An 8,885-nucleotide genomic window follows, 5' to 3' on the forward strand; every position below is an offset into this window, starting at 1 on the left:
GCCCCCACCCCCCTCATCCCGCACCCCAAGTGTCCGGTTTTTGTACGGTGCCATCCGCCCGCCATCCCCGTCCTCCCCTCCCCCCGCATCGGTGTAGCGTCGGGTGGGTTTTTTTTGTTGTTTGCTTTAGGTTTTTGAAACAGCCCTGGCGGCGCCCCTATTGGCTCTCGCCCTTGGCCACGGCCGTCGCCATGGTGACCGGCCCCCGAGCGCCAACCGGCCGCCTGCACGCTGCCGCCAGGGGCCGGGGTGCGGGGGGCTGCGTGGCGCCTCTCGGATCCCGGGACCCTGTTGCAGGGGCACAATAAATTGTTCAAACCACCTCACCACGCTCATTTTCTCGGAAGGAATGCGGGGCGGGGGGAGCTGGGGTGGGGCTGGTGGAGCACAAGGAACAGGCCTGCGGTGGAGACCCTGCTGTGGGTGGGCGGAGAGCCCACGGATATGGACGCTGGTGGCAGTGCGGGTCTCCTTACCCGAGCCTTCGGCCACCATCTGGTTATTCTGGAGTGGGTAGGAGAAGACGCCAAGGTTTTGCTGGGCATGAATACGGCTCTAGCCAGAGGACATCCTCGCATTTCAGGAGCTGGTGGTCTTACTTTCCAGGTGCCCTGATCAAGAGGTAACCTGCAAAGCCGCGGGGGTCAGCGGTAGCCCACGTCAGGCTGGAGCTGTGTGCCTTGCGGGTTGGGGAGGAGACACTGGCCTGCTGGTCTGCCAAAACAGCTCTGGGCCACACTGGCAAGTGGTCATTGCATTCTAAAACTCAGACCCCGTCTGGGGGCCTCTTCCTGTTTGATAATAACCAATGAAGGTTGTCGTTTGCCCACCTGCTCTGTTGTGTGCAGCCAACTTCCTGCAGCGGACAAGACCAGCCAATAAGGGGAGACAGTGGATGCCCTAGAGCCAGGTGGGACCCAAGGGGACAAGAGGGCACAGGTGCACTGGACAGCATCCATTTTGGATTCAGGGGCCTGTGGCCCCTGCTTGCCCTCCTGGCCAGCATCAGCCACATGTACTTGTAGTTCTGCCTGGGCAGCCCGGACACGTGCCTGACATCCTACAGTGCCACTGCATGGCCAAGCCATGTTCTTTGAGGTGGGTAGACGCACCTCGCCCATACATGATGCTGTGGGAATGGTGCTGTTGGCCAGCTAGATGTGATGCCTCAGATACAACTTAACAGCCTTAAACCAGAAGCCCCAGGGGGCCTGGCTCCATCCCAGCTATCCGAGTTCTGGGCTGGGGCCTGGGGAGTGGGCTTTGTGATCTGAGAGAACTGGGAAGGCTCCCCCGCAGCTGCCACGTCCCTGGCCACCTGCTGTCCATGGCTTCCTACTGGAGCGTCCACAAAGCTCCCAGGCCACTGAGCCTCATGCCTGCCTCTCTGGGTACTGCCAGCACCTCCTGCCCTGACCTAAGCCCCCCCACCCTGTTCATCATCTGACCTTTGGGAACATTGCCGGGAGCTGCAAGTCCCCAGTGGTCCTCAGTGCCCACTGCCCTGCCAATGGCTGTTCATGCCAGCTGCCTGCACACATGGCTGGCTGCTTCTCCCCGAGCAAATCTCCAGTGTGCCAATTTCAATGGTATGCTCCTTGAGCACCCAGTGAGTGCCCCAGCCCTCGGCAGGGCAGGCCTACTCTTCATTGCTAATAGCACTGTCGCGTTCCCTGGGCACCCTGTCTCAGGCCCCAGCGCCAGGCTCTGGATACCCAGCTCCTCCAGTCCCCCGAATGGTTGCATGCCCCAAGCACCCACCTCCCCAGTGAGCGCTTGGTCAGTGGTCCACTTGGTCCCATTGACTGGGCCAGAAATAGGCTCATAACCCTGTGCTGACAAACAGGTACTGTTTTCTCCAGGCCCATGGAGCAGAGGGACACAGGCTTAGGGTGGCTGGTGGGAGCTGGGTAAGGGACAGATGCCTGAGGACCCAAGGGGAGATGCTAAGGCATGGCTCGATCTGACTGCCCAGTGGCTCTCACACCTGCTTCCTGGCTTGAGCCAGTTTGAATTGGGTCTGCCACTTGCCTCCCGGCTTCTTCCTCCTCTGCCTCCCTTGACTTCCTCCACATGTTCCTGGCCCATCCTCCAGGGTCCCATCATTGTCTGCCTGTAGGCGCCTCCCCTCTCTTGCAGTTTGCTTGTTCTGCTGGGCAGCTTTCTGAGTATGTGACCCCTACAAGGGCAGATCCTGGTTATCCTGACGCGTCCCAAGGGGCAGCCCAGAGACTAGCACCAGCCGCCCACGAGCACTCAGTGTGTGCCAGGTGGTCTGGGGAGAAGACTTCATGGGCCTTGTCAGAACCTTGCACACGGAGTCACGGGGGTAGGGAGTGCAGGTACGGAGTCTTCTATCAGACACCATGCTCCAGGCCACTACTCAGGGCTGACCACATCTTACCCCCCCAACCCCAGAACCTCTATTGCCTGTGACCTACGACAGCCCCAAGAGGCTCGCCTGGAAGATGCCCCAGCCTGAGCTCCTCTCTGCACTCTGCACCCCTACCCAGGCATCCCTTGCCTCCCTGACCCTGAGCCCGAGGCTGGGGTTGAGGTTTCGGTCTCGGGGCAGATTATTTTCATTGAGTTTTAGTCTGTTGAAAGAGAAATCAAGATTGGTGATATGGGGAGGCCTCCCAGGGGATGAGCAGGCTGGCGCTCCTGAAATGCTGCCACCTTTCTCGCACGGCACTGGGACTTGCCTTCTCTGGGGCTCCTGGGTTCTTGGGAGAGCCCCAAATAGGCAACAGCAGCCCCTTCCCAGCTGAACAGCCTTAGGGACACAAGAATGCAGCCCCCACCCAGTCAGCTTCCCTGGGCTGACCCAGCCCCAAGCTGTCCCTTTACTACCAGGCCAAGGCTCAGAGCTGAGCACAGGACCTGTTGAAGAAACACTAGGGCACCCACACCTGCCTCCCACATCTCCCTGCCCCAATTAAAAGACAGCACAACTGTTGTTGGGGCCACCTGCCTTTGCAGACTGGGGACAGCGACTCCCAGATAACAGGAGGACATGTTAAAGGTCTCGTCCGTGGTCCCATGAGCACCTGGTAGGCGGACCCCTGTCTGTCTTCAAGGCTGTGTCAAGTTCAAGGTGAGGGCTTGGCCAGATGTGGATGAAGGGGAAGGAATATTTCAGACTGGGAAACCCAGTACTTGCACAGGTCTTGGCGCCTGGAAGAAGCTGCTGAGTTTGGGGAGTGTTGAGGTTCCCAGGGTCTGTCCTGCTTTGGCCAAGCAGCAGGGGGACATGGCAGGCATGCCCAGGAATTGCAGGTTTGGCTTGTCAGGGAGAGTGGCCTGCAGAGCTGCACCTCTGGGACTGGTGGGTTTCCAAGTCTGGCAGGTGTTTTTGGAGGGAGGCTCATAAGCAGATTGCACCCTGCGGGCACCAGGACAGCTGCCACAAAAATGGAAGGGGCAGGTCCAAGGAGAGACAGCAGGTGCCCTGGCTCCTGTGAGGGGCTGCTTCCCCCCAAATTGGGCAGACCTTGGCCTTGCGGTCCACCCTCGGGGAGGCACCCAAGGGAGGGAGTTGTGGCACATTATAAAGATAGATCATCCATAGAGAAGGGGTGTGCACAGGGGTGCTCCTGAGCAGGGGCCACAGCTTCAGCTGCTGATGGCTGAGCTGCAACACAGTCCGTAAGGCACGCCAGAGGCGCTCTGAGTGAGTGCTGGGGCCCAATGACTGACTGCATTTACATTCAGCTCTGTGCCACGTGCCATGGAAGCAGCAGCTGCTGGCTCAAGCGGCTGGAACTCCCACGTGAATTTGGTTCCCAGCTTTGGCCAGGGCTATACCTGACCGTTGTGGCCCTTGGAGAAGAGGAGGATTGGAACTCCATCTGCTTTTCCAATATAGTTTGAGAAGCATCCCACTGGGACATACAAGTCAAGCTGCTGTCTGTGATGCCAGCATCCCATATGACCGCTGGTCCAAGTCCTGTCTGCTCCACTTCCAGCCCAGCTTCTTCCTCATGTACCAGGAAATGCAGTGGGAGATGACCCCAGGACTTTAGGCCCCTGAACCCTCGCAAGGGACCTGGAAGAAGCTTCTGGGTCCTGGCTTCTGCCTGGCTCAGCCCTGTTTTGGCCATTTGGGGAGTGAACCAGTGGGTGAAAGCACTTTGTGTGTGTTTGCCCACTGCGTCCGTGCCCCTGCCTCTCTCTAGAACTCTGCCTTTCAAATAAATAACCTGTTACAACATGCCATAGGCACCTCCTGGGAGTTCCTAAGTCCCCTTCTGGGTTGGGGAGGATTCCTTAGCTTCAGTGGTCCCACATGGGGCCTGGTCACTGGAGACATTTCTCAAGAATTTTCTTGGGTAGAAATGGAACTATTTTTGTGAAACTTCGCATTTGTAAAAGATGGGCTGAGGTGATATGTCAGGCTAAGCCTCAGCCTGCAGTGCTGGCTTCTCATACAGGCACCGGTTTGAGTTCAAGCTGCTCTACTTCCAATCCAGTTCCCTGCTAATGTGCCTGGGAAAGCAGCAGAGGATGGTCCAAGTGCTGGGGACCCTGCATCATGTGGGAGACCTGGACAAAGCTTCTGGCTTCCTTCTGGCCTAGTTCTAGTCATCGTAGCCCTTTGGAGAATGAACCAAGGAATAGAAGATCTTTCTCCTTCTGTCTATTACTCTGCCTTTCAAAAAATTTTTTTAAGATGTGCTGAAAGAAGTACTGACTCCATTTTCATTAGGATGGTTACTTTAAAATCACAAAACACAACAAGGGTGGCATGTAGGGCAGCGGGAGCCTTGCTGCTCTGCTGATGACGCAAAGTGGTATGTAACTGCTGCAGGAAGCGGCCTGGGGGAGAGCCAGGGGCACACGAGATGTGACTTAACACAGGAGATGAATTCTGACCCGTGCTACCACATGGATGCGCCCTGAAGAGACCACGCTGAGCAAAGTAAGCCAGGCAACCAGAGCACAAACTCTGCGTGACCTTCTGACACGGGACACCAAGGGAGCAGTAATAAGAGGCCACTTGGGACAACGCTTGGGGTTCCTGGCCCAAGTCCCAGCCACTGAACTTTTGGTGCAGTTTCCTGCTAAAGTGCATTCTGTGATGCCTTAAGTAACACACTCCTTGCCAGCCTGAGCCTCTGGCTCCCAGCTTTGGCCAGTGCCAGTCCCAACTGTCATAGGCACTTGGGGGGATGAACCAGTAGATAGGAGATCTCACTCTCTGACCCTTCAAATAAGTAGGGTGGCGATGTCCAAGGCTGAGGGAAGCTGGTACATCAGTCACTGGTTTGGCAACAGCATTCCAGAGATGGCTCAGCCATGTGACAAAACAATTGAATTTGCACACTCAGAAATGCCTAAGTTGGCAAATATGATGTGTGTCTTTTCACAATTATGATAAAAAGTACTGTACAGGCCTAACAAAATCAAAGTTTTAGCTGAGTGTATTATCACCTTTGAAATTTCTCAGTCCCACCTTCTTCTGCACAGCCCCTTCCAAGCCACTTCCCTGGAAGTCCCACAAGGCGGGGTATCCTGGAGGAATTGAAGGGAGGCAGGAGCAGGTGCAACGCAGAACCTGGCCTGCTGGAGTCGAGCTCGGCAGAACTCTTGGCTCTCCCAGCCGCTGTCCTGGTTGGCTCAGTTGAAGGAGTTAGAAATGTGGGACTGAGCTCCAGTCCCAACCCGGCTGGCTGGGACATTGTAGGCATTGTGGCACAGGATGACACTCACATCCCATAATGGAGCAGAGCTTGGAGTTCCAGCAGCTCCATTTCCAACCCACCTTCCCGATAAACCCAGGGAAGCAGTAGGTGGTGGCTAGAGTTCCTGGGGACCTACTTTGGGAAGTGGACCAGTGGTTGGAAAACACGTCTCTGTTGCTCTCCCTTTTAAGTTGATGAAAATAAAGATTTTTTTTTTAAAAAAATGAAACCCTCTGGGCCCAGCATAGTAGTCTAGTGGTTAAAGTTCTCATCTTGCACACGCCAGGATCCTAAACGGGCACCAGTTTTAATTCTGGGCAGCCCCGCTTCCCATCCAGCTCCCTGCTTGTGGCCTGGGAAAGCAGTAGAGGACTGCCCAAAGCCTTGGGATCCTATACCCATTTTGGAAACCTACCTGGAAGAAGCTCCTGGCTCCTGGCTTCGGATCGGTGCAGCACCGGCCATTGCGGTCACTTGGGAAGTGAATCATCGGATGGAAGATCTTCCTCTGTGTATACCTGATTTTGAAAAAAAAATAAATCTTAAAAAAAAAAAAAAAGAAGCCCTTTGGGTCTAGCATGGTAGCCTAGTGGCTAAAGTCCTCATCTTCCATGTGCTGGGATCCCACATGGACGCCGGTTCTAATCCTGGAAGTGCCACTTCCCATCCAGCTCCCTGCTTGTGGCCTGGGAAAGCAGTCAAGGACAGCCCAAAGCCTTGAGACCCTGCACCCGCGTGGGAGTCCCAGAGGAGACTCCTGGCTTCGAATTAGTGCAGCTCTAGCGGTTGCGGTCACTTGGGGAGTGATCGACAGAAGACCTTTCTCTCTGTCTCTCCTTCTCTCTGTATATCTGACTTTCCAATAAAAAAATCTTTAAAAAGAAAATGATGTCCTGTGTCACATGATCTGATTTCTGAAGCCGCAGATTGTACAAGCAGCACTGCAGCTCCTGCCTGCTAGGGACGCTGTCTGCTGGAACCCGAAGCATACTTGTCTTCTCTGGGGTCCCAGGAGGCAAGCAGGCCAAGCAGGACAAGGACGGAGTCGGGTCCTAGGTCTTTTCTTGGTCCTGGGCTCCTGGGAGTGCGGGTGTGAGCACACCACCCTCCTTCCCCCTTCAAAGTTGGTCAAACAAGTCCAGCAGGACAAAGGACTGGGGACTGGATTGGTGTGTCCTGAGGACTCTCCCCATGGCCTATACTCCATCTCCTCTCCCTAGGAGAGTGGGCTCTTCCTGCGGCATGCCTTGCTGCTCATGCTGGTTGGGAGAGGGAGGGTATGCAGGCCCAGAGGGGAGCCCAGTGGTCTCTAGCTCCCACCAAAACACTTGCCCTGCAGACCCTTCATGGCACAAACAGAATCTTGTTCAAATTCTTCTGGCAGATCCACTCCTCCCCTGCCAGAAGCTCCTCAGATCCACCATAGTTTACCTAATCTAACTGGTGTGCTTGGCCCTCACCCAGGCCTGTTCAGTCCCAACACACTGCAGGACTGGGGTCTAGATGAAGAAGCCACAGGTGCACAGGAACAGGGTGTGGGCAGGCTCCAGAATTGATGGGAACCCTGAATTCCAGGGCCCACAAGGTGGCAGCCCAGCCTGGCAGCTGCTGGAGGGGTGGGAGGGGAGCCATTGCAGGGCTGCGCTCAGCTGCAGACACGGTGGAGCCACCCCTGTCCAGGCAGGTGAGGACTGCCTCGGTTTGGTCCCAGAGGTGTGTTTCCAACCCAGGACAACATGCGCTCCTGAGCGGGTAAGTACTGGTGGGGTTTAGAAACCCCTGGGACAAGTGGAAATTAGACGTGGCCACAGCTAGCAAGGCTGATGACTCAGAACAAAAGAAGTTGGAAAAGGAGACGCCCAACATGAAGCCGGGGATGGGAGGGCTTCTCAGAGACCAGTAAGTGCTTTTACAATACACCTGTCTGCAAGTATAAACACACGCGCGAGTGGGCGGGATGCGCGCTCCTGCAGGCAGGTTCCTCCACGTGGACTGGAAACGACTCCGAGAACCGCGGGAGGCGCGCATGGAAAGCAGAGGATGTTGTAAAGCCACAGTGAACCGCGGCAAGAATCTGCATCCAAAGCGACAGTGGTGAACGTTCTAGCAACTTGGCTTAACTTTCAAAATTCACCGAACAACTAACCGCACACAAAGGAACACCTGACCGACCTGCTTGGCAGTTCCTGAGTACGTAACGCACCCCCCCCGCCGGCCTACCCTGCGCTTTGCCGGGGAAGGAGGGTGCTCGGAAGGCCGGGGTCCCGCGCACGGCCTGCCGCCAGCGTCCCCTGCTGCCCCGGGGCCCGGCTCCCCGCCGAACCGGGACCAGCCGCGCCTCGCGCCGCTCACTCCCATTAGCAGTTACGGGCCGAGCCTCCCTCTGATTGGTGTAGATGCCGATCCCTAATTTGCATAGGGCGTCAGGCCTGGACTCGTGCAAACTGCAGTTCTTTTGCTCTTCCCTTCTCTCCCGGTGGTCCCCGCCCGCTTGCTTCGGTGACCTAGGACAGCGTCTTGCGGGATCCTTATTCCCGGAGCCGACCAGGCCCGGCGCTCCATGGCTCGAACGGCGGCTCAGGGCTCCCCGCAGGCCCGGCCTTTCGGCGCCGGAGCCCCAGCACCCCTTCCTCCCCGCTTCTTTCCAGGCCGGCGGGAAGGCGGGGCCCTCTCGGCCGCCGGCCGCCGCTGCCTTCCCGGCTCCAGGCCCCTTTGCAAGGGCCGGTGGTGGCGTCCGGATAGTGAACACCTGCCGGTCCTCCGCTGCTGCACTCACAGGAGTGCTCAACGTTACGAAATCACTTCTTTTAAAAAGGCTTACTTGAAAGGCGGAATTAGAGAAGGGCACACACACAGATCTTCATCCACTGGCTCACTCCCCAAATAGCCTCAATCGCTGCAGCTAGTCTAATTTGAAGCCAGGAGCTTCCTCCGAGTCTCTCATGTGGGTCAGGACCCCAAGGCTTTGGGCCATCCTCTACTGCTTTCCTAGGCCATAGGCAGGGAGCTGGGTGGGAAGTGAAGCAGTCCAGGACGCAAACCGGCACCCACATGGGCTGCCGGCACTCGCAAGGTGAGGATTTTAGCCACTAGACATCGCACTGCGGTAGAACAATTTCTTTTCAAAGATTTATTTGCAAGGTAGAGTTGTAGAGAGGACACACACACACTATCTTCCATCTGCTAGTTCTCTTGCCAAAT

The sequence above is a fragment of the Ochotona princeps genome, chromosome 21, assembly GCF_030435755.1.
Source record: "Ochotona princeps isolate mOchPri1 chromosome 21, mOchPri1.hap1, whole genome shotgun sequence".
Lineage (NCBI taxonomy): Eukaryota > Metazoa > Chordata > Mammalia > Lagomorpha > Ochotonidae > Ochotona > Ochotona princeps.